This window comes from Cetorhinus maximus, chromosome 5, assembly GCF_964194155.1.
Source record: "Cetorhinus maximus chromosome 5, sCetMax3.hap1.1, whole genome shotgun sequence".
Lineage (NCBI taxonomy): Eukaryota > Metazoa > Chordata > Chondrichthyes > Lamniformes > Cetorhinidae > Cetorhinus > Cetorhinus maximus.
This window is the reverse complement of record NC_135883.1, coordinates 136,017,569-136,045,225: the sequence shown is the minus strand read 5'-3', so window position 1 is coordinate 136,045,225 and position 27,657 is coordinate 136,017,569. Positions and strand designations below refer to the sequence as shown.

Sequence of the window (27,657 nt, the reverse complement as noted above, 5' to 3'; positions counted from 1 at the left end):
CACAATCAGACCAGTGCCAATTATACCAGTCTTTCTAAACTATTTGGTTTGTGCTAAATGTGTTCAGATTCAAACATGGAAAGAATTTATCAGACATTGTCTTGTATTGTCTAATATCAATTAGTTAGGTTTACTATATTAAGCAAAGAGTTATGATAAATAGTGATATAAATCAAGTTAGGAAAGAGTGGGCCCTTCGGCCCCTCAAGCCTGTTCTGTCATTCAACTAGATGGCTGATCTTCTACCTCAATGCCATTTTCCTGCATGATCCCCATATCCCTTGACGTCCTTAATATCTAGAAATCTATCGACCTCTGAAAATCAAAACACTAATGACATCAGTGACTAGGGACAACCTAAAAGTTGTCCATCATAGCACTGTGGCATCAGTTAGAATCCATTTTGGCAACATATTAATAAGCTAAAACAAAATAAAAACAGAATTACCTGGAAAAACTCAGCAAGTCTGGCAGCATCGGCGGAGAAGAAATCAGTCAACGTTTCGAGCCCTCATGGCCCTTCAGCAGAACTGAAGCATAGTTTCAACAAGGGAGAAATATAAATTGGTTTAAGGTGGGTGGGGGGGAAGAGACACATTGAGGGTGTGGTGTGAGCAGATAATCAAAAGATGTCAGAGACAAAAGGGTCAAAGAGGTGTTGAAGGTGGTGGTCTTTGTCTGAGAAAAGTGCTAATTAAGAATGCAAGACAGGATATTCAAAGTACAGCTCTAGTGGGGGTGGGGTGGAAAGACTAAAGGTTTTAGTTTTAGATTTAAAAATAATGGAAATAGGTGGGGAAAGAAGAATCTATATAAATTATTGAAAAAAAGGCGGGTGGGGGGGGGAAAAGAAACGGGGTGGGGATGGGGGGAGGGGGGTTTAAGATCTAAAGTTGTTGAATTCAATATTCAGCCCAGAAGGCTGTAAAGTGCCTAGTCGGAAGATGAGGTGCTGTTCCTCCAGTTTGCGTTGGGCTTCACTGGAACAATGCAGCAAGCCAAGGACAGACATGTGGGCAAGAGAACAGGGTGGAGTGTTAAAATGGCAAGCGACAGGGAGGTTTGGGTCTTTCTTGCGGACAGACCGCAGGTGTTCCGCAAAATGGTCGCCCAGTTTGCGTTTGGTCTCTCCAATGTAGAGGAGACCGCATTGGGAGCAACGAATGCAGTAGACTAAGTTAGGGGAAATGCAAGTGAAATGCTGCTTCACTTGGAAGGAGTGTTTGGGCCCTTGGACGGTGAGGAGAGAGGAAGTGAAGGGGCAGGTGTTGCATCTTCTGCGTGGGCATGGGGAGGTGCCATAAGTGGGGGTTGAGGAGTAGGGGGTGATGGAGGAGTGGACCAGGGTGTCCCGGAGGGAACGATCCCTACGGAATGCCGTCAAGGGGGGTGAAGGGAAGATGTGTTTGGTGGTGGCATCATGCTGGAGTTGGCGGAAATGGCGGAGGATGATCCTTTGAATGCGGAGGCTGGTGGGGTGATAAGTGAGGACAAGGGGGACCCTATCATGTTTCTGGGAAGGAGGAGAAGGCGTGAGGGAGGATGCGCGGGATATGGGCCGGACACGGTTGAGGGCCCTGTCAACGACCGTGGATGGAAAACCTCGGTTAAGGAAGAAGGAGGACATGTCAGAGGAGCTGTTTTTGAAGGTAGCGTCATCAGAACAGATGCGACGGAGGCGAAGGAACTGAGAGAATGGGATGGAGTCTTTACAGGAAGCGGGGTGTGAGGAGCTGTAGTCGAGGTAGCTGTGGGAGTCGGTAGGCTTGTAATGGATATTGGTGGACAGTCTATCATCAGAAATTGAGACAGAGAGGTCAAGGAAGGGAAGAGAAGTGTCAGAGATGGACCATGTGAAGATGATGGAGGGGTGGAGATTGGAAGCAAAATTAATAAATTTTTCCAGGTCCCGACGAGAGCATGAAGCAGCACCGAAGTAATCATCGATGTACCGGAGAAAGAGTTGTGGGAGGGGGCCGGAGTAGGACTGGAACAAGGAATGTTAATAAGCTAGATCATTCTTAAAGAAAACCCCACAAAAGTCAAATCTGAAAGGCTTTATTGATCACTCATTAGCAGCAACGTACCAAATTGGTAGGACCAGGATCTTCCAAAACATTCTCTACCCTCTAACCAAGTCATCAACGTGAGAAGGCAAGAAGATGCCAGTTGTGTTGTATTCTCCATCAACAAGGAGTGATAATTATAAACATTTAAATAAAAAGTGAATCACTCCCAGCTGCACTTGGGACTTCTTAATAGCCAGAATAAGGGCAGCACTGGAACAGGATACTATCAATCAGGGAATGGCATGCAGCATAGGTACAGCTCTCAATTAAATAACAAATAGGATGTTACCTATATAAAAACACTGGCTACACCTCAAAAATCAATTAATTGAACATGGAGCAATTTGATTATGAAGGAGCACCACATAAAAGCAAGTATTTTCTATGTTGAAATTTTCCAATGTAATACTGTGGTCTTCAGAGTCTGTGTTTTCTTTACTAAGCAATTAACCATCAATACACGTTAATTCTATCAAGAACTCAAAATCTTCCAGCAGTTGTCACCACTTAACTGTACAAGATATTCACTTCATAAATTACTTATGGTTCACCTATCATGCTTCACATAGGACTTAATTTCCAGCTACCCAGCCATCACCTGGTCTTCCAGATTGCACTGCTGTCCCAGCTCACAGTGGAATTCACAAACAACACTTCTGAAACACTGATTGCTCACACAATAGAAATCTACTATCAGGGCTGTATAATTCTATATGCTATGTAGTTTGCATGATGCATATGCAAATATTTTTACATTCATGTACGCACAAAAAAAGCCTTAATATCCTGGTGAAATTAACATTGTTACACAGAGCAATGCTCAACAGGTTTCCAGTAATGTTATTTAAGGGTAGTCTGGGCCCTGGAGCATGGCAGTGATTTAACTGCTAACCTGGCCTGTCCCATCAAGGCAAAGGCATGAAGACTCCCAGTGGGAATCCAGATAATTATAGGTGCTTGTAAATTCCTCTGGTCAATTAGAGGTCAATAAAGCTTGTAAATGTAAGGGTGCAGGATGCAATGCCTAGTTTTCTTTTTGTATGGATTGCTTTGCATTGGGTAACACATTTTGATGTGTGAAGTGTGGAGGGTGTGTGTTAAATATAAGACTAACATTAAACACATTTGTTCCTTTTAAAAAATGCACACACAAGCAAATCTCTTGTGGCATTGCTCACAGTAAGTGAGAGGACAGCTTATTTTGTATTCATAAGAATGATTTTGACATATAAGATTTGATATCAGGGCTACTGATTAATGATGACTGCTCAAATCGAGTTCCTTATACATGGGATTCTGGAGTTTTTACTGGTGCTTTGGAGGTTGATTTCCACAGCTTTGTCCCTTATTCTGAGAAAACTAAGTCAGTGGTCTTTATATACATCTTTTCTCTCATGGGATGTGGATATCGCTGGCTAGGCCAGCATTTATTGCCCATCCCTAATTGCTCGAGAAGGTGCTGGTCAGCTGCCTTCTTGAACTGCTGCAGTACATGTGGTGTAGGTACACCCACAGTGCTGTTTGGGAGGGAGTTCCTGGATTTTGACCCAGCGACAGTGAAGGAATGGTGATATATTGTCAAGTCAGGGTGGTGAGTGACTTGGAGGGGAACTTCCAGGTGGTTGTGTTCCCATGTGTCTGCTGCCCTTGTCCTTCTAGATGGTAGTAGTTGTGGGTTTGGAAAATGTTGTCTAAGGAGCCTTGGTGAGTTACATATTTATTACTTTTCACCCCATACCTTTTTTCAAATCCAGGGATCCATAACAAGGTGATGTGCAAGACATGTTTGTTGGAAGTAGATATCGGGTATTAAGCAGCACAAGAGATTGAGGTGAGGTTTAGCTGCACCACATGGCAGTCCTGGGCTTTTGTAGCAATGGGAATGATCTTCGGCTTCTTTAAAAGCGAAAGGTTAATCTTGTGATTTAGTAGGATGAAGATGGGGAGCCTAGAGTTTGGCAGTGCTGTTGTGCGAGTGAAGATTGGCAGAGGTTGGAAGCATTAGTGGGATTGAATACTTTGGTTATCATACAGAGAAATTTAGTGATTGCAGAAGTGTCACATTGGTGGATTCCAGGTGTCTGCAAGGTGTCAGCAAGAGAAGGGAGGGGGGGCGTGGGGGGGGATCTGACCTGGCAATACTGGGGCCAGGTCTCCTGGGTCTAAGCGATCTCTGCAATTAGTGAACTGAATGTTTTCTTTCTGGTCTCTGGGACATGCGTCAGTCTTGTTTATCTCTTCCCTGTCTCTCTACTTACTCATATTTGTGTCTCTCAAAAAGGTATCAGGATGTTTACATTTTCTAATCATTAAGAAAATGCAGCTGGTTATAAACAGACCCTTTGAGTGCTTGAGAAGCTTTTAAAATTATTTTTTTTCAGAAATTAAGAAATGTCTCTGTCAGCTTATAAAATGTTTATAATGAACGTGGAGCCAAAGAAGATGATATTAGGAGAATTGACCAAAGCCTTGGTCAAAGGGCAATTTTAAAGGAGGTGGAGGTAATGGAAAGGCAGAGGGAATTAGAGAGGAAACTTCTGAGCACATCAGCTGATGACACAGCTACCAATAGCAGGGTGAAAGGTCATAGACTTGGTGTGGAATAGAATACAGATGAACTGATGTTTACTGAGAGCATAGGATAAGTGTCCTGTGAAGAGATCTTTGGAATAGTTTAATCTGGGAATGACAAAGGCATGGATGAGAGTTTCAGTAATGGTGAAAATAGGTAATATTACCAGGTGGAATAGGATGAGGTTGGAAACTCAGCTAAGGGTTGAATAGGGTGGTGAAATTGTGACAGTCTGGTTTAGCCAAAGACCATGCCCGGAGTGGGGAATAGAATCATTGCAAAGGGTATGGAGTCATTTGAAGTACTTTAGATGTGCTGTCACTGTTGTATTGCAGGCAAAAACAGTAACTATTTGTCTATGGCAAGGTCCCACAAAGAGTGATGAGATAGATGACCAGATAATCAATTGAAGGTTACCAAGATACCTCCTGATCTCCTTTTAACAACACCATTAGATCTTCTGCTTATACCTGGGAAGGCAGATAGGAACTTGGTTTAAAGTTTTAATGTCTTACCTGAAAGATTGCAACCCAAACATTGTCTCAGTAGTGTGATCAAGTCTCTGAAGTTGAGCTTGAACCTATGACTTTCCAACTCAGAGATAAGAGCGCTTCCACTGAACCAATGTTGGCACGAGAACAAGTGACCTGTCATCATTACTGCAAGCTATAAAATTTTGAATGCCTGACTATAAAGGTGGCATTAAAACCGCAGAAAGTATACAGAGTCAATTACGAGGATTTTGCCAAGGATGGAAAACATAATTATGAAGAGAGACTTGGGACTACTTCCACTAGAGCAGAGAAAGTCAAGAGGTCATCCCTCCACCTTTTTTCTGGAGAAGAGAGCCCCAGCCAATTCTGTCTCTCCTGATGATTGTAACATTTTAATTCTGGTATCATCATTGCAAATATTTTTGGGCCCTTCTCCAGTGTTTATATATCCTTTGTATAACATGGAAGCAAGGACTGTACATGGTAGTCCAATCTGGTATAACCAAGGCTCTATAAATTTACTATAATTTGCTTGTTTTTCAATTCTGTTCCACTAGAAATTAACCCGAGCTGGAATTTAATTTTTTGATATCCTTGTTAACTTGTGTTGTTAATTTTAATAATTTGTGAATATATCTTATTTTCAAAGGAGTATGTGGTGTCCTTATTCCTCCAACCAACCTCACACTTATCTACATTAAAATTAAATTACCATTCACACAACCATTCTGCAAGTTTATTAATATCCTCTTAATTGTTTGCTATCTTCCTCAGTATTAACTATATCCCTCAATTTGGCATCAACCTCAAATTTAGAAATTATACTTCTGATTCCAGAGTCTAAACTTGATATAAAAGATGGTGAGTGGTGGTCCCAGTACTGATTCTTGTGGAATTCCACTTCCCAACCACCACTAGTCTAAAGAACTAACTTGAACACCTGCTCTTGTTTTCAGTTTTTACCCAGCTAGCTATCCATTCAGCTACTTGTCCCCCTAATTTAGTCATGAGTTTACTACTTCATATTAAAGGCCTTTTTAAAAATCCAGAACTGATGAACTTACTGATGAAAGGTCACTGACCAAAAACATTAACTTTGTTTCCGTCTCCCACAGATACTGCTTGACCCGAGTATTTCTAGCATTTTTTGGTTTCTGTTTCCCTTTTGGAATCCATGTTGGTTATTTATTATATTTTCTGTTTCCAGATGTTTTTCTAATGGAAATTTGAATGAAGATTCCATTATCTTTGCTATCCTCAATGTTAAACTAATTAACTCGTTTATATTTTCTTGGACTTGTTTCATCTTTTTTAAATAAACAAACAACATTAGCTGCCTTCCAGCTCGCTGGCACTATACTTCTTTCTAATGTATTTTTATAAATATATAATAGTGCCTCCACTGTCTAACGAAGTTTAGCATGTACAACTAAAGTTCATTGAGATCCGTGATTTTATCCTTGGCAAGTTTGATTAGTTTATTATTGCCCCTTTCCATCTTGAATGCCGTGATTTAAAAAAAAATCTCGTCTTCTAATGACATATCCACCTTGTTAATCTCCCTGGTAAATAGTTGGGCAAAGTAATTATTCAATACGTCTGCCATTTCACGTCATTACTTGTGAGTTTATCTTGTACGTCTCTTAGTGACCGTATTTCTATCTATCAAGACATATGAAAAAAATTCTGCCATGTCCTAGTTTTTCTTTGCTTTCCTAATTTTTCTTTTCATTGCTTTCCTAACCTCATATTCCCTTTTGTTATTCTCTCCTTTGTGGTCTATGTACTTACTTTCTGCCTTTTTCTTGAGTCTCAATTTTGTTTTCAGCTCTTCCTTCACCCATAGTCTTTAATTATTAGATTGTTTGTTTTTATTCTTTTAGTGGAGTATATTTCTCCTGAATTCTATTGATCACCTTTTAAAATACTTACCACTGTCAGTCAGTATTCCTTTCTAGTTTATCTCCCCTAGTTCCATTCACATTCCTCAAAATACTTTTTACAATCTATTACTCTGGTTTTTGATTTACTTATGTTTTTCTGATCATTAATTTTAATCCTATTCTTTTGTGATTGCTATTGACTAGATGTTTCCTCATGTTTACTTTTTCCCATTTGCTCCGATTCATTTCCCATTACTAGATCTAGCAGTGATTCCTCTTTTGTTGGGCATTTTTATGTATTGGGTAAAAAACAAGGAGTTCTGTACACACAATAAATCTCCATCCCCCTTTCCTTACCTTGTCTTACAAGTTTATTTGTGGGTACTTGAAATCACCCATGAAAATCATTCCATGCATTTTACATATTTCAAACATTGACATTTCTTTCACCACTTCCATTCCACTATTAGGTGGTCAGTAGAATACCTTTATTAGCATGATCAAACATTTCTTATCTGTTATTTCAATTTGTATGGATTCAATTTCTATCTTAATGTTAGTTATGTCCCTTTTTTCTGCTGCTATGTTATCTCAAATTCGTGCAAGTACTCCACCTCCCCTTCTCCCTTTGTTATACTTTCTAAATAGATCCTACTCTCCAATATTTAACTTTCACCAATGCCCTTTAAAACACCTACTGCTGAAAAATATTTTTCTATATCCTTTTGTTCAGTATAAGTAATGCCACATATGTTGTTCTGGTATAGTGTAGAAATATTTGGCTTGCAGTGGCAAAAAGAAAAATTTTCCCACATACGTTTTCAAAATCAAAACAGAAATAATTCTGAAGAAGGGACACACTTACAACGTCATAACTAATCTTCTCACTTTGCAAGTGCTAACTGATTTGCTGGGTATTTATAATACTTTTTATTTGCTGAGATTTATAATTTTTGCAGTTTTTACAAACATTTAACAATTAGACCAATGTGTGCCTGTGAGAACATGGTTCTGCTTTTAAATCCCATGGTACATGCAGTAACACCATCTCAGTTTTTTCCCTCCTCTCCTGAGGATGCCAATACTTGCTGGGGTATAGTTCCACAGATTCAGCAGCCTTCCAATACCTCAAAGTAGCTGTTCTTCAAATCTGAGCCTAAACAGTGAACATCAGCAGCTTATTTTTTGACAAACTTTCTAATTCCATTCTCTCCTAAAGGTATTGACTTATTCTGGAAAATGATACTACATCCCTCCAGTAAATAGCTATTCTTCACATGCGAGTCTTGCTACTAAGTCTTGACAGGTCGCTTGTAACAAGCGACACGTGTATCACATTCAAGCCTTATGCTTTCCTAACTTGTATCCAGAGATTACAGAATAGTATTCAGCAGGGAGGAAACTGCCTTGTTTTACTTCCTTTATCCTGGGCCACCTCCATACAAGTGGGATTTTAGTGCATAATTATCTGGAGTGGCAACACTAGATATTTTCCCATCCCGAGAATACTGCAGTCCCTGAAGAGAGTCCCAGTGGAGAGCAACTATGCTAGCATAGACCAGGATTAAACATGCACCTTTTTGGTCTTTAGGGCTCAGTAACATAGCAGGAGCTGGATTTATGCACTATGATATGGGTGGAAGTTGTGAAAGAACATCTTGAAACCCACTACTGGGTAAATGCAGCGCTTGGTGTGATAATGAGCCATTCGGATCACTATGGTCTCTTGTTAGTGCTGAGTTACCTCACCTCAGCTGCAACTCTCATAAGCAAACTGAAATTGGCCTCAGCAACCTTAACAGGTATGGAATTAATGTTTCTGGCTCCGCTTCTGACTCAGTGTTCATCAGGTAAATACTCTATGGTCAAATAGCCTGCTGACATGACTATTTAGCCTTATACAGGAAGAATGGTCTCTTTGGTAAAAGGTACCAGACAGATGCTTGCTGACACCCTTGCACCCATGTCACAATGAGTTAGCATTTCCAGAGAGTGAGAGTGGGGTGTGACTACCATGGAATATGAGTGAAAGAGAAGTGGTTAACATAAACATTAGATAAAACAGGCCCACTAAAAACCAATCCAAATTTATCTGGAGAAATAATTTTAAAATCCATTGAAATAATTGGACTTTAAAATGTATAAATCATTGGAATTCCACTGCCAGGGCCCACTCCCACCCACAAAAGAAGCAAAAATGATTAGCAAACATTAACATGACCCAAACTATACATAATTGAGACTTGAATCCGAATTAGGAAACTACCCAAACTCAGTCACAAAACTGATCACTTCACTACAAATAGACAAAAGAGGATGGTTCAGGTTGGCAGAGAAGTTCTACAAAGAGCAGATACACATGTTCCATTGAGCTTCAGCTACTTCTTCATTTTGCAACAGAGCATGTGCAGTAAATTTGGACGTTAGTGCAGCAACAGCCAGCAGAGCAATGTTTACATTCTTAAAAATGCAATCTCTCACACACATATAAAGTATACTCTCTCTGCTTGTGAAATATCAAGCTGAGGTTCATTAATTGAATTTGCCTGTTTCTGAATGTACTTAAACTATATTTGCATTATTAGTCAACATTAAGTCAATATAATTATATGTCCAGTCGTCAAGATTAAAAGTAGGATTCCATTTCACCTTGCAAGTATAGATTTGGAATCCAGTTAATATATACACTTCAAATTGCCACTTCATAGATGTTCTGTGGAGTAGCTACCTCCACCCCCCCTGTTTGAATTGTACACTGTAATAATTACTGTTGATAGGCAACTAGTAGTTTTATTTAAATTAGGGCCTATTAATTATCCCAGTTTATGTATTGAATATACACAGACTATGGAAATATGCAGTATTTTATTGCACTTGTGAAGCTGTACTTCAGACTAACAGTGAAATGTTTAACAACTTTCACCACAAATAAAACACAATTTTTCTATTACTATCAAGTCTTGGGAGGTCTTCATCCAGGATTTGCATAACATGTGTCTCATTGTACGGAACTGCAAGCTGTTGGAACTATCCAGAATCATATTACCATATTAGAATACTTAATTCAGACTTTTTATGAATCATTTGAACTAACACCATTTCTTTTGTTGGATTATAAAATCGACCAAAAGTTTAGAAACCAAATTTTGACTACATCTACAACCGGAAGTCAAATAAATGTTACAAATACCTGAAATACTCTGCAGAATTATATTTGTCTCCCTCAGTAAACACCTCAACAAATGACAGCTCCTATTGGTCACCTTCGGTGGGGTGAGGGGGATTGCACATTAATTAATCACCTTCAATGCTGCTCCATCATCAAGAGGAGACTTTCCTCTTCAAATGAACTTTTTAATTTGCATTCTGCTGGAAGGTGTGCATTGATCTGGGTGATGCTGAAGATCAATGCTGTTCCATCGTCAGACAGCACGGACATTTCAGGGTTCTGAAGAGTGGTTAAAGGTTGAACGCCAGGCAATTCCCTCCCTTTGATCATGGAGGCATCTTTGAATTGTTTGGTGTGATGGTCAATAGGAAGAGCATGATCAACAACTCACCATCTGGGGTAAACCCAAGTGTGAACATTAGTCATGGTTTTGCAGTCCTGACAGTTGTGTACTAATATATTGCTTTCATGCCCATCTGGGAAATTCATCTCTGGGGGTTCCCTAAATCATGGAGCCTGGTTGGCAATTTATCTTCAAAGCACAAAAAGTGCCAGGCAGGAATGGAGGCTAAATTGGTGACCTTCTTGGTCATGAACTAATTTCTGCTGGCTTGATTTAGGGGTAACCATTTTTAAAGAAAAAAGTGAGGAAAATAAACCAACAGCTGTACTAACGCTACAGAAGTTTGAGGCGGCTGAATTATTCGGAATATTTCAAAAGATAACTCCTGCCCCCGTCCAATTTCCAACATAAAACACACAAAATAATATTTTCCACCTTTCTTAAAGGAGCTGAAGGGTGGGGGGGGGGTGGCGGGGAGACAGAAGCACTTCGCTTTTGATTTGCTGACATTGGGATTAGTCCAAAAGAGAGGGAAAAAAAGCCCAGAAGAGGGTGGGACTAGTTGAGAACCCTGCTTGCCCTCAATCCGTGTGAAAGCCTCCATCAGCCAATCATCCTTGTAGAAAGAGAGTCTTCGTCGCGGTTCAAAGTGAGATGTGACGGCTCCTGGTTCTTTAGGAGGACTGTGTCGGTCGGATGACGCGCCTCGAGGAAATCCCTTTCTGGCAGGTGGTGCTGTCAGTGTTCTGCGATTGGTGGTGGAAGCCGAAGCAGAGAGTGACCGAGTCAGTGAGAGAGAGAGATGGGGGCGGGAAAGAGAGAGAGAGAGAGATTTGGGGTGGGGGGGGAGAGGTGGGGAGTGGAGAGAGAGAGGACGAGCGAGTGAATGCTGCAGGAATCGAGCCGACACAAATGGACTCCGAGTGTCCGCTGAAGACTACGGCCAGCCGGCAGCAAAACCACTGCAAACCGTCAGATAAGTAAGGGGCACCTTCTGTGTGTTCCGCATCCCTTAGTAAGCCGGAGTGCTGAGAACACTACCCGTGCAGTTGTGCGTACACGAAACAGATGAGAAAACTACAGAGAGTGGGGATGTGGGGAAAGCCCATTCGTTTTCATGCTGTATATATATATTTTTTTTTTGGGGGGGGGGCGGTAACTAATAATACAACTCCGGTTATAAAATGCCACCCCTCCCGTGCATTAAGAGTTTTTAAAACAGCGCTGGCCCCGCTGACTTGGACCGTTTGTGTGTGTGTGTGTGTCGAGGATGTCCGAACCGAGCGGCGAGCCTTGCTCCACACAAAACATGTATAGCAACCTCACTCCGCGCAGTGATTTGACCTTTTCGTTATCAGCGGCCGCGATAATACGTGTCAGAAAGAAAAAAAAGCGAGCACTGTAGAGGGGGTCACTTTGACCCCTGCACTCCAGTTTTCACATTTCTGCTTATTTGCCAGTGTTTTTTTTTTGCTCGATTTCTAACACACACACGGCTGGACAAAGAGTTCGTTCGGTTTACCTGACTCTTAAGATAATCACCATGAATCTCATCATAACATTGTAAACCAGAAACGGGAGGGGAGGGAAGAGGGGAAGCTGGGGTGGTTTTTAAAGGGAACCACAAGTGTTTAAAAAGCGTTTCCCCCCGCCATACAGTGATATTGGAAAGTTATTAGGACGAAAGCTAAACAAGTCCATCATATAAAAAGTGAGCTTGAGAAGATTCCTTCTCCAACTTTGGCTACCACATCAGCCCATCGGAAGCTTTCTTCCGCAAAGTGCTATGTTCCATCGAGTCTCCGCTATCAGTTTGACGAACTGGGCAATGTTGTTTTCCACAGCTGATTTGTTTTTCTTTTAAAGGTACCAGATACAGGCTATAACCAACAACAGAGTAACCTCAAATGTTTGGTTGCGGACACAGCTCAGGCTGATGGCACCAATTTGTAGCAAAAAACAAGCCGTTTCCTAAATGAACTTCACATTTTCAAGCTTCATCAGCGAAAGGTTTTTTTTAAAATAAAGAAAATCATTAAGGACGTTATGCCTTCAGAGGGTGAGCTTAGTCGAGTACCTAAGCATACAAACAGTTGGTCAACATCTTCACTTGAATCGAAACTGCTTCCCAATCACAGAAGGCCTTACACAATATCCCTTGGTACAGTAGTGGACCTAAGGTAAAAATAGCTGGAAAACGTTTTTGTTTCAGGTTTCCAGCATCACAAACAACCCCCAAGAAGCCACAGGAGTTTACCAACTGCGCAGAGGTTGATTGATCAATTGTCACACTGTGATGTTTGCTGAAGTTTTATACTGGGCTTCAGAACTCATTCCCCCCCCTCCCCCTCCGAAAAGTGTCCCTAACGACATCATTTTTGCAAAGTGATGAGCAATGATGCCGTATGGGTAAATATTTTTTTCCGTTTTACTTAGCAAAACTTATGATTCCTCAATTTCGTTATCTCCTTAAAAGGGCCATTACAATACATTTTGCTAAGTCAGTGCTTTTGTCTTAGCACCATTAATTAAGAAATGCAGATTATAGCGTGCTTCAATGCCACAAAAACACACACATACATATATTTCGCAAGCATTTTTTTTAAAAAAAGAGAACAACCAACCTGAGCCTGGACAGGAAACCATCTTGAATGAGCTCATCATCGCCTCCGAGACCTGGAAATTAACACGTCTGCTCAGTTTGACATCAAAGGACAATAAATATTTGTACACAGTTCACAACTTTTTCAATGAAAAAATGTGGTCATTGTTTGGAGACAGCATTGTCGTCTCATTGCATCCCTAAAGATTTCTGAATGTTTCGATTACCTTTCTCACTAGACAGCCAAAAGGATTAAACCTGTACCAGAAATAAATATGTTCAGTGCAAATCAAGCTTCTCACAGGAGCATTCCCAAACACGGTTGCAGTCTCTAGGACAGCCAGGCATTTCCCCATTCATTGTTGCAGTAAATTCTAATGCTGTAGCTTGTGTCTATCGGCCGCTGCCGATACAACACCATATGGCAAACATTCCAGTCACATTTTTGACTGAAAGACGTACGGATTTGTTTCCCTGTTGTAAAAGCGAGGTGTATATTCTTTCAGTCTGTTAATAATGGATTGTGTTTTACCAGCAGAGTGTAACACAAGAACTCCCTGCGTTCCAGTACTTACTCATCGACTTGAGCCGATTCTTCTGTGCAAAGAACATCCTGGAGCTCATTTTTGCATGAAAAGCAATGGTTATGCCATTGGTCCCATTGAACTACTCCAGTCTCTTAGATATGCATATGCGCGATTTGTGCGTGTTAAAGCAGCATTTACAGCACAGGAACAGATCATTCGGGCCAACAGGTCCTTGCAAGTTTAGGCTCCATACAAGTGCCGCCTTACTTCATCGCACCCTACAAAACATCCCATTTCTTTCTCCCTTATCTGCTTACTTAGCATACTCTTAAATATGTAAATACATTTTGCGTATATGGTTGAGTTGCCGGTTTTTATTGTATATTGGCAGAATAATATTTTGTCGGGTTTTCCAGATTGTACCTGGTCAAAGTCGAATACATGAACAAATTTGCCTATAGCGATCAACTGTACAGATCTCAATATTAAAAAACGTCTACTGCCAGTCCACTCTTCAAAAGAGCAGAGATGCTTATAAAGAGCTGTAGTATGAACCCACAGTGCAATTCTGTTGCCCATTGTGAAGTGTCTGTAGTGCCACAATGCAGTTGGCGAGATAGACGGCGCTGTGTGATCAGTCCGAGGGCTCGGGTTTCTGCGGGGCTATTTAAAGAATGCTGTATACAGGAACTCACCTGGTAACAAGCGACGTCTGCTTTTCCACAGCCATTGGATCAGCCGGAAGCAAGTCAGGTGCGGTTTAGAAGGTTATCGTTTCGCCTTCCACCCCGCACCCACCTCCACTTTCCTGTGTACAAATCGAGTTTTGCAGCTGTTGAGAACAAATATAGGAAGGGGTTCTCCCTTCCCCACACACAACACACTCACTCAGCACTGCTGATGCTCTCAGGTAATCTGGGGGCCGGGGCATTTGGCAGCCCAGGCCGAGTTGTGGAGGGTCACAGCTCGGCCGAGCGAAAGCTATTTAATAACAATTGGTAAAAAGGAAAACTAACCTGCTCGCTAAAGATCAGCTAGGGAGACCGTAGTTCAATGGGCAGTGCACATTAAGCAGCCTCTCTTGCACGTTTACGCCCGAGCTCGTTTAATATCAGTTACAATAAATAGCTTCATAACATTTAAATAAATCTTCCAATTTACTGGGAGGAAACATCTACCGAATTCGCAACCAGACGAGGAGCACTTGAAACGTAATTCGAAACGTGTTGAAACACCCTTTCCCGCGGCGTCATCATTTTGCTTAGGGGAAATGCTGGAAATATCTGATAATATTTATTAAAACAGTACACTGACGATTTCCTCGGTACCTCACAAGGGCCGGGGGGAATTAAGTGTGACTATTGCACAGCTTCTCCCCCGTAGTACGCAAGTCCCGGCTGGTTTTATTCCCAGTCTAACCCTACTCTCCCTCCCCCTCCCCCCACCCCTCACAAATTAAATCCACCATGCTTAAAATGTTCTTTAATAGTTGCATCAATAGTAAATAGCTTTCCCAAGTTCTGACATTCAGATACCGAATTGGACCTGCAATCGTGAATGGTGAAGCAAAAGAACGATTCATTATTTTACCACATTTAACTTAGCATTCAACATGCGAGGGCAGGACGGAGACATGGCGTTTCCGTTACTGAATGTGCGAGCTTTTAAGCGACAAGGTTACTTTGTTAGTATCATTCTTTTTTAAAAAAAATGCGATTCTCAATTATGCGTCTCTAATCTTATTTTGGTGGCTACCAAGGTTGATTCTTTCTGTGTCTCCCAGGCAAAAACCCGAACCTTTGACTATGTTCTTTGACTATCTTCTATTATAAACTATCTTTTCCTTGTGAACCCTTCAAAGTAATTCAGTACGACTGTACAGCAGAGCAATGCCGCAAAAAGCCGATTTTTAAAAAAAAACAATCAATTATCGCGTCAAAGATTATTGCCCCTTTAAATCTTCTACATCCTGGTGCTCCCGTTTCTATGGCGACGTTTACCCATTCTGTATAAGGAGATAAATACACAAGTATTGTACTGTGGGCGGGTGTCAGGGTGGTTTTACTGCGCTTGCCTGTTTCCTACATAAACATTACCGACATGCTATTAAATGCCCTAACATGTATAATTATACCAAAATGGTAACCGTACAATCCAACAGACGAGCCAAGAGAAACCGTTACTTAAATAAATCGAGGATATTAAATTAACTACTGTGTTGACATTAAAAATGGTCACTTCAAAAGAATCCCTCTGCAATGAAACAGATATTGTTTTAGAGGCTTTTTTGGTTGCTTGGTGTATTCAAGGCAACTTGACATCCGCCATTCAAGTTCCAAAAGCTTGAGCCACACTGAAGGAGAGATTAATTTCAAAAGTTTTCTCTATATTTTTAAAAAGCTGTTATTAAATCTGACTTTTATTTCTTATTCATATGCTGATTTCGTATTATAAATTCAAGTGCAAATGCAAATTGCCAATGGTCAAAAAGTACCATACATCACAAAGCAGGGCTTTAAGCATTAGTCCTGTCTCATACTTTCCCCCCAAAAAGACCATGTGGTGAGAAATAAATTGCTTTTAATTTTAAACAGTAATGAGGGGCTCTTTGGACTTAAGAAATAATGGTGAAGAATATATTTTATAATATATAATTTATGCATGCAACCTGATTTAGGGAGCAGAGAACTCTATGGAGTTTTTTTTTGATCATTATGTCTTGTATGTTGGTCATTTATTCCTTTGAATCAAACTGGGGCAAATTCCAAGTTCAATGTTTCTTCACAAATAGTTTTGTTCTAATTTTTGCTTAGTAAACATACTTACTGAGATGAATCAGTTGTAATTGAATGTACTTTGCTTCAGATTATTCTAACAATTTAACACCACTCTTTCCCCCAACCCCATTAATTTATTTCCTTCTTTGAAGCATTGACTTCCAGATACAGCATGGTTCCATTGGTGCTAGTCACACTTCTGCACTTCAACCAAGTGATGATTTGTTAGGTGGGAGAATTGACCACTATTCAACCATTGAAGATATTGCAACCAAATAATGACACTACCTTCACGTGATATCTCCACATTTTCACTTCCAGCAGTGGTCATTGGATAGTATGCCAGGGGTACTAAGGCTATGTTAACTCCCTTACTATTCTAATTAATAGCATAGATGGAGATCAAACCTGGAATTATTTGTGTACCTCAAACATAAGATTCATGGCTACTTAGGAACATATTAATTAGATGACATTGCAATATTTAATTCAACATCTTGTATTTGGGAGTAATTGAACTATAACATATCCTTGTGTACAAATCTAAAAGAAAGCAAGGTTTTAACTTAGATAATGTATATTGTTGCCATAGTACACAATTCCCCATTTCTGATTTTAATTATAAATATTCAGCATCAGCTTATGCAACAATTGACTGGTAAACTAATTGGGCATACATGTTGGTGCATATATAAAAATGGTAAATTATCCAATGTCAGCTGCATTGTTTCAGAAACTAGAGGAGTGTGTCTTGGATTAAACAGGAAGGTGATGAATTGTGGACAAAAAAAATCAAGTCAGGTTTGAAAGCTACTAGTAATGTAAAAGGACATTGCTCTGTGTTTTCTTATGCTACAGGACTGCTGGTATGCCAGATAAATAATGCAACAGTGCAATGTATCCTACCAGAAGTTATATCATGCCTGTGAGGTTACATAAGTGAAATACAGATTCTGCAAACCAATCAGGCATCTTGATCTTGCTTCACTGCCTCCTCCCACCCCAAACTTTTGAGGATGGTGGTATATTTTCTCCTTTAAAATAAAAGAGAATAGTAGGCACTGAGTTTAAGTGATGCAATCTAATCATGGGTATTCAAATAAATTACATTGTGTGAATGCTTACTTGATAATTATCTGATCCCAAAGATTAGACTAGTATTTGGGAATCACTCCTTTTATGCAATTTTACCTGCTTGCATGCATTTCAACTCTTTGAGATGCATTACTGATGTTGAAGGCTTAAATTTTAATGTCGGAGTAAAATGTTAAAAAATTTTGATGCCTTAGGAAATGGAACAAATTCATCAATTAGATTTTATTTTGCTGTTAGGTTGTGTGGGTGTTCAAAAATTGATAACATTGTAAATGTCTCATGTATATGCACCATTGGTTGTATGGGGGTGATTTTGGGATCATGTGTGATTATATAGAAAATGCAATAATTGTAGTATACCAGCAGTTTATGGGGAAATAACCAAATGTGGAAATCTTGAAACAAGACATAAATTGGGAACTAGTATTAATATTCACATTATTTTAAGTAATTTTTAAGCCATAGTTGCAATTCATGGCAAAACAATCTAAAATGTGAATTGCCTAGAATCAGTACTTCAAATTATAGGGTAGCTTGGAGGAATCGAAAATAAAAAGACAAATCAAAAGGACAAACAGTAAAATATGATTACAGGGATAGACCTTTATATAAAAGTATAATTTCTGTAAAGTAGAATTATGCATTAAAAGGATTGAAATCATAAAAGATAGGAAGTTTCGTTAAAGATGCAGGAAATAGAAATTGAATGTCACGACTATGGAACTTGAACTTACTTTAACAGAATCAGCATTAAATGTTTACAGGAGGTTTTCTGAAGAAAGCTGCAAAAGGGCAATAAGTACTTAGAGGAATATGGTAAAATATCAAAGAATTTTCATGTGTCATGCTTAATGAATAAATGTTAATATATAAATACCATGCATTTAGGTTGTTCATAAAACATTTTTGTTTTTACTCCGGTGAAAATCTTAAATATAATTAAGCTTTGAAACTTTTTATAATTTTTTTTACCCCAATCAACAGAGCTTGATGCAAAATCAATGTCTAATGTAAATTGTGATTAGTACCCATCATTTCTTGCAGGCTGTTTCAGAATACTTTAATATTTAACTCGTTCCATGCTGCTGTTTAGTTGATTTTCTACAAATAGTGTCAGAAGCGTAATGCATTTCCATGAGATTATCTGATGCATTGCTTCAATCCTATTAACTTTGATTAACGTTGAAAACTAAACTCTAATTCCTGAATAGTCTATTGGAATACTTATGCATTTGATAATACATAATGCAACTTCCCAAGGATTGTGGTTTTTCAGTTAAATAATTGATCTATACATTTCCAATGATTATTGTCTTTTCTAAATGGGATTTTAAAAAAATGTAACTTCCTTGCATTGTTGTTTGTGATGAATTATTTTCCAACATTTACTCTATTGGCTAATGAGGTTCCCCTGTCTTTGAGTTCTCTTATAATTATGGAAGAATTAATTATTTGAAACAAAAAGCTCCCAAACTTTAGTGTTACTGTATTTAGTCAGTAAGACAAATATTTCAAACAATTACATGCTTTATTTAAAAAAGGTTACTTACCTTCTCCGGTATGCTACTTATTTTATCTCATACATGCATACATATTAACATGTGGATACATTATAACATTACATACTATGCAAAACACTATGCGTAAGACAGTAGAAAAAAAGTAACTTTTTAAATAATACATTACTATATATTTGTATATACAAATATATGTCTTTCCTATTGATACAATAATTCAACTGTCATGCATCAGTGCGTGTTTTATTGGCAAATATATTTAACTAGTTCGCAATTTGTCTAGTTCATGGTCTTGTGGTTATACATCGATAGCTAACAGAATTCTACTTTTGGAAAATTTAACAATCTGCCGATATAGTATATATTTTTTTTTAAATGAGTTTCAATTTACTATTGCGCAGATATCTGCCATTCTCATGTAAACTTTGAAACTCTGGTTCTTCATGCACTTCCCAAACTATATTTAAGCTGAATTTGCTTTTGCCTGTAGTAAAATTATGATAAAATTTCTAAAATACCGTTCTATCTCAGTAAACAATTTGGCACTTTAGATTAACTAGTTATTATTTGTTATAACAATGCATTGTTATTGTAAATGAATTCTGTTAACTTTCCGGAAAAAAAACTGGCAGAGAAATCTCTCAAAGATTCATTTCTGATTTCATTTATTTAGTGGTGTGCCTATAAGCCAAAAAACATATAAATCATATTGTTTATAGCTATGTATGGGTCAGTGTGGTCCATTTTGGTAATACAGACATCTAATTCTTCCTAAATAGACACATGACTTTTAAAATGTGCATTGAGTGGCAAGAAAATAGATTTTAAAAAAGTGAGATGAATAGCTTGCATATGTTTGTGTCTGTGTATTATAATTCTACAGCCAGGTTTTACAAATAAGTAAAACATTTATTTCTCATTTCTGTGACTTTTTTAATGGAATTGCAAAATCTTTGAAAATGTATCAACATTGGAAGTTGTAACAATTGATAACCAAAATGGAAAATTAATATACATTTATTTTAAAATTTAGCTACGTGTTTTTCATTGCACAGGAATAAATCTGTATGAAAATCTGTACTTGGACGTTTTGATTCTCAGTTTTATGTATCTTTGGAGACCACCCACTATACTACAACACTCTTCACATTTGTAGAATTATTGAATAAACCTTTACTCTGGCATGGCAGAATTAAGTGTTTTAGCAACTGGCTTGTCTTGCAAAAAGATCAAGTTTCAATGAGCTAAGAGTTGTCCATGTTGTCTTACCATTATAAAACAACTTGCTTAAGGGATTCAAAATACCTCATAAGCTGATTCTCAATTACCACTAAAGATGAAATGCTTGGCATGTGCAACATAAACTTCTGTTTACAAATGCTAGTAAGAAAAGGTTAAGTACTGATGATTCATTTGCCAGTACCTATTTCAGATTAAATAGTGCCATTTCCAAAAGACTGACCATTTGGTTTACACAGGATCAGAATTTTACATATTATATACAATGCGTTAAACCACCAAATTTTTTAGGAAATGAAAATTATTGTTGTATTAATTTCAATAATTATCCACTTCCTGCAATGTGTGTGGTTGAAATAGTCAAGTTTAGTAGCTCTCTGCATATTTTATTTGTGCTTTTTCTTTCAGCATTTATCTGCCTACCACTAAAATATGGACCAAAAAAAGTGTTATATATACACACAATAGTTGCTAAATAATAAACAAAACATGGAAAAAGATTTAATGGTGTAAATTACAACGTTTCCAAGCTACATTTTTTACAAATTTGTTGTTCTTGTTAGATCTTCAGTGTTTTAAAGAAAGACAGTTTTTAATGTCTTTTTTGTGCTTGAAAATGCAGGCAGAGATTAAGACATCAATTAGTTAGTTCCCAGCAGAAATGTATCCTGCCAGTTCAATCTGCACTGACCACAGTGACTGGTCATCACAGGCTTCGAAGCTGAATAATTAAGCCTTTGTTCAGCTAAGGGAAAACTGGTACTGGCTGGCCTGTTCAAAATGAGCTCAGTGACCTTCCACCTGGTTTGTCACCTATGCCCTTTAATTTGATGATCCCGTATATCCTCAGACTCTATTTTTAGAGGCAGAATGTCAATAAGCCGCTCTATCTGATTTTCAATGACAACTGACATCAGCATGCATGTAACTATGCTAACCCATTACATGCTTTAACTAAGGCAGACAAATGCAGTCTCAATTTTTTTAAAAAATGACAGATTCCCCCTAGTTCTAACTTGATGTAATTATACAAAAATAATGCACTTTTCTCAGAACACAATTTTATGTTTTTTAATTCAAGATTATTCCAGTATTTAGTGCAATGAATAAAAATTAACAAAATATATAAGGAACACAATGACCAATTTGAACAATTTTTTTCAGTTTTTAAAATCATTCTAGGAGAATCCAGATACCTTTAAACAAAATTAGAGCAATTAATTTCCAGATTAATATTATAATTGGTATTATAATAAAATATACACTTTGATATAAATCCATTTCATGATTGTGGTTCTTCCATGACAAATTGTGATCATATTTAATATTATTGATGGATTCTCACCTTTCCAACTATGTTATAATTTCTTGGACAACATGGCTGATACTGGCAGAAACACGATAAACACAATCTAGTTCACGAGATGATGAGGAATTTCTGCAGTTATCTGAACATACTGAAGTAATTTTGGTAAATTTTAAAGCTTTGCTAATAATTGAAGGATAATTTTGGATCAATTTCTACAATTTCATAGGTTATGGCAAGATATCCAATCATTTGGTGGTATTCCTCCTTTTAACAAATGAATATGCTGACCACTTTTTGTAATAAAAAATTCATGTTCTAAAATTTCCTAGATTATTTTCTGTTCTCTTTCTTCACCCCACCCCCACAAAAATTCACAACTCTTATGTTGTTGCAGTGGTCTTTGGTTGCACATAGTTTTCTCACATTATTTTAAACACATTAAATGTAAGCATTTGTTGAAAATAAACAACTTACTGGAAGTCTTTCATCTCTCAGACGCTATGTGGAACTTCCAAATATGGATTAATAAGCAAGATTCAGTAATGATCAATATAGTAGTCTTGATTCAGCACTCCGGTCAGCGACATCATACAAAATCATTAAGACATAGCAAGTGCACCTCCATGATATTTGTCTTACTTTTGTAAGTTAAGTCAGGCTCAAAGCCATTTGTTTATATCTATGGATAATCTTAATTTAAATTTCTAGAAGGCCTCATATTCTGCACCATGGATTTGTTTGATCAAATGTGTGCAAGGACATCAAATGTATACACAGTGTGAAAGGACAGTGATGCAACCTCTATGGACGGATTGCTAGTTGGGTTTTCAAGCACTCTTGGATAGGTTAATGCATTGCATTGCCATGCCTGACAGAATAAATAAACTTCTGTGGTTTAAATAAGTTTAGCAAATATTAATAAGTATCAAGTATTTAATTATTTTAATTGTTACACACCCTATAGTCACTACTTTCTAGAGGTGATGTGTTTCAGAAGATAAATACACTGCTCAAAACGAAAATGGTATAGTGCCAGTCTATACAAGATACCACACTCATGAGCTGTACCATTTCCTTTCCATCTCAGGAAAACATAGCCCACAGGCAGCAAAGACCATTTGTCAACAAAATCAGCCTCCACTTGATGCAGTGAACTAACTGCAGAATTACATTTGCAATACAACATTTCATACTGCAAGGAATTCTTGTTGGGGATCTTGCTCTTCAGTTTATAAAGCTAAAAAATGTATTATTTTCAGTAATAAGTTAACAATATTTTTTAATAAACACAATTAAATTAGTTTTAATGCACAACTGTAGATAAGGTACAATATCTGCATCACTAATTAGATAAAGCATTTTGCATTTTTAAAGAATTACACAATTTTTTCCTATTCATATTGTACTTTCTTTTATTTAATGTATCAAAGGTCAAATTTTCAGATTCATTATACCTAGAAAAATGTTTCATCTATACACCACTCTTCTATATTAGCATTACAAGTGAATGAATGTTTTGAAGGAATTAATTACAAACTATGCTAAGGAACCCATGGTATTTTCACAAATGGATTTTGCTGTTTTGGACTTTGAGTATAATTTGTTAGTTAATGCAAAAAAAATTCTTAAAACTTAGAAAAAATAGATTAAATAATGGCATGTTTTGGCCCTAAACTTAAATGACGTTGTTAAATGAACCATGGGGAAATTTACCTTATTGTAATTGAATTTTGTTTTTTTTAAGTTTGCCATTGAGCACATTATTAAATCAGAATTTCTATAAATTTAGATATATTTACAAATTAAAAATTGCAGTTAATATAAACCATTAAATGCTATTTAGTAATCAACAACTGTTCTGGTAACACTTCATCTCCAAATTTCCAAACCTTTATACATGTCATTTACCTTTGGTGATTTAATCTTTCTAAATAAACCAGGTACTATACAAGCATCTTAGCATTCTAAAACATACTGCTGTCCCTGGAGTGAAACTTGTCATTTGAATATATCTGCTACACCAAAGATTAACAAAAACTGTGCAGCATTTAAGCTTAAATGTTTATCCAGCTAGAACTGGTTCATTAAGTTCAATTGTATGCTTCTATTAGGTATGCATTTACTTGCATTAATAAGGTAATATGTCTCCAATATTTACCAATTATAATATAGCAGGTTTTGCATAATTAATAGATGGTCAATTTAATCAGTTATGTCATAACAAATGCACCTCCATGATATTTTACTTCAGTTAAGTCTAATCACTTGGTTACTGAAGTTTGTTAATGAACTCAAGTGTAAAACACATTCATACAACTTCTATTCATTACCACAATATTTTTGGATCAAGAACAATATCTGATGCTGGATATCAGAACTCAAAAATTAGAACATAATTGCAGAAACACACGTCTAACTGAATAAAGAAAACAAACACATTCTTATTAATCAAGGTGAAACATTATTGCTATGCTAAGTGTACCTAAAGCTGACAGAGGCGCAATTATTTTCTACATACAACTGAATATTATTAACCTTATTTTCCAATCAAAATATATATCCATCATGTCCTCCATTTAAAAGGGAGATTTAGATATAACTTTTTTTTACATTTGTGAATTGGTACACCACGACTGGTATGAATACATTTTTAAAAATTAAATGACAAATTATAGACCTAGACTTTTAACCAATACAAACTTACAAAAATACGATGTCTGACATAGTGAACATCAATTGTCACTCACTCTTTGGAAGTCAAACTCCAAACTCTCAATATTTTTTTGGTAACAAAAATCAAAAAACCTCTTATTTTCCCCCACCCCATCCATTTTCAAAATAGTTTGCATTTCAAAAATTTGAATCCCTATATTATCTAGTTCACATTCATTTCTTTGAAAATGCATTTAATTGGCAAAACAATTTGTCAACTGAATTATTAAAATTCAGTAAACATTTCTAGTATCAATGGGAATTGCACACCACACCAAATATTTCAGTCTGGTATTTACATTATGATTGCCTCTCTAGTCTATGGTCAATCTCATGTCCCACATTTTCCATCTTCAACTAGAGAACAAAATGTGAAAAGTACCATTCAATTTATAGACAATTTACTGAAAATTACATCAATGAAATATATTGGGATGTCCTTCTCTCAAAAACATTTTAGGAAAACTAATACATTTCTATAGATGGACCCTAAGAAACACGAAACCATTTGATTCTTTCTTTCTTTTCCAAACCTGTTCATATTGTCTTGGATGTCAAAATACCATTTTATCCAAAACTCTATAATTAGCAAATACATAGCAAGTAAAGAATGTTCAAATTTCTTATTCAGGAGTACTCATATTCCCAAATTTTATGCATTCAATTAGTAATGAAAACAGAAAATAAATACAACCGTATACAATGTCATTTTGGCAGTCCAGCAAGGCTAGACTAAGCTTGAATACCACAAATGTTTTAATGTTCAATTCATGCGCAAAGACAGCATTAGCTACAATTTGGTTCAGATTTTAAACAGTACATATGATCCCTAAAGCCAACGAAAACTTTTGTAAGAAGAGTTCACATTTTGCACCAACAGAATTAAATCCAAACAACAAAATACAATTTTGTTTACATTTTTAAAATCACATACATAGATCATAATTAGTATATGTTATTGTTTTCACAGAAATACACAGACTGCATTTTTGAAAGGAAGATTGTAACTCAACAGAAGCATGGGAGAGATTACTAATTGAAAGATCAAGAGTCAAAACTGCAATGTGATATTTTTATTCCCCTTCCCCTCCAAAAAAAAAACACATCTACAGATTGGGTTTAAAGAATGTATTAACTGAATTTCTAATCTTTCGAATCCCATATATTTGAAGAAATTTAAATCGCCCCCAATATGTTTCTCTATAGGCCTGATGCATTATATACTGACTTTATATTTGGGATGTTCAAGATGTTTGAATTTATGTAGCACATTTCATATCTAAATGATTCAAAGTGTTGTACATCGAATTGTTTCTCAAGTGCAGTCATTGTGACCATGTAGACAAAGAAGCCAAGTGCAAGGCTGGTGGCCCATGGCTTCAGATTGCAAACCACACTTATATTGACCTGAATTAAATGCTTCTGTCTCAATGTGGGGGCGGCTAGAACGAATGTTTTCATTTTTAAAAAATATTGATGAACTTTAACTGAAATTTAAAATGTATTGTGGGACAGTTTTGGAGAACTCAGCTTGAGGTGATGGCCAGTATATACAGTTACAATGGACAATATCAACATATTCCTTTCAAAGTGCTTTTTGTGCCTTTTTAAAATGAGAAACAAATCCTCGTCCTACAGTCAAAAAAAACCCTCAAGTTAAAACGTACTTTTTTATTTACATCTCACTCCAAACAATTCAACCTTTGCCAAGGAATAAACTCTTCAAAATAGAGTCTAGAGCAATCTACTCGATGCAAAACGTTCAGATTTACTGCCGAAACCGCCCCCCACCCCCTCCACAAATATCCTACAAATTCCAATGTGTTTTTCAACGAAGGCAGAAACACACATGATTTCTGGTAGTACAACTTCTGTCTAAAAGGCTCCTACATCAGTTCAGATCCGCACACAGATAGAAAACCATGAAGAAAACACATGAACCATCCAGGAAACAGATGCTCTCGAAATGCTTGCTTTACTTTTAAGTACCTCGGACGTGTAAAACTGCCAATGACAACGAATCAAAATGGCGACTTTCTATTCCCTGATCCACTTAAAGTCGAGCGGAAGGAAATCATTTACTCTTTCAGACCACATTACAATAGCAAAGTTCACCGTCGACTTAAAACAAAATAACTGAACGAATCGTTCTTATTACTACACTAAATTTTAATTGATTAAAAAAAAGCACTTTCTCGTCATTATCATCACGCCGCTGTATCCATCAAAGCATCTTACCGTGAGTAAAAAGTCAATGAGAAACATACGTTTAAAATAGTATACAATATACACCTTCCTGTGCATGTTTTATATGCCCAACTCAGTCCTGCATCGCTGAGATAAAGGGCATGCTGTACGGGTGCATCGAAGTGGATTTAGTGAATGGTTTGCCTTTTAAAGCAATGTCGCCGCCGCAGCAGCAACATATCCCGGGTTAAGTGCACAGCACCCCCTCCCCGGCGCCCGAGTCCGAGGCGTTGCAGGGAGCCCCGAGGAGGGGTCCGGGTCTTGCTCCGGGTCCGCGCGACGCCCCCTCGCGCCCGCAACCCGAGCTCGCAGCCCGCCAGGTGACAGCAATCACTGAGTCCGGGGCTCACACACATGCACCTTCAGCGAGCAGGGAAGAGAAGCAGCAGCAGCCCCGCATTCAGAACAACATAAAAAGACCTGCAAACTTTTCCACCCCTCCCCTTTTGCCATCAACCAACTTTCACATGCGAACTTGCATTATTCCACAAACTACTTTCATGGGATTTCGTCTTATTTTTTTGTTTGGCACGTTCAGTTTACCTGAAAACGTGAAATTCCAGGATGCGTCCAATTTTCCTTGACTTTTTTTTAAAAAAAATATTCCTGTCTCTTTAAGTATTGAGAGAGATAGAGAAAGAAAAAATATACACACAGCGAAGAGTGAACCCGGAAGAACATTAATCTCCTCCAATTCTGGATAGTCCGACGCTACAACAGTGAACGCTTTGTCCGGGGGAATAGTGGGGCTTTATTTGGCTTAACAATTTAGCGCTTCTCGCGTCGTAGGAAACAGGTTGGACAAGATCGGTTTTGGAGCTCCCGGTAAAACTGGAGGGTCACATATTTCTTTCCCTCTTACCTTACGTACGTCATTTTTGAGACTTATTTCACTTCCTGCCTGAGTGTTCTTCGCTGCTGAAGCGCTAGCGCCAGGTTCAGGGCGGAAAGAGGCAATGTTCGAGACGAAACTTTTCCGAGCGAGCCACCCCACAACCGTGCAGCCCAAGAGGGAATCCCCAACTCTGGTCACACACACTTCACCCTGCCTTACACGTCATGCAGCACGACAGGGGCTTCCCCGCCAACAGCCGTGCAAGGG

General features: G+C 37.8%; 1 long non-coding RNA gene across 1 annotated transcript; it reads right to left on the bottom strand.

The window, feature by feature from the left end:
* Nucleotides 1-7,979: 7,979 nt before the first annotated feature.
* Nucleotides 7,980-27,563, bottom strand: LOC144680367 (uncharacterized). The gene is made up of 3 exons (XR_013576551.1): nucleotides 27,418-27,563; nucleotides 13,155-13,206; nucleotides 7,980-8,174 (listed from the first exon to the last, which is right to left on the bottom strand). It is a non-coding gene; the product is annotated as an uncharacterized LOC144680367 (long non-coding RNA).
* Between the last annotated feature and the right edge of the window lie 94 nt (nucleotides 27,564-27,657).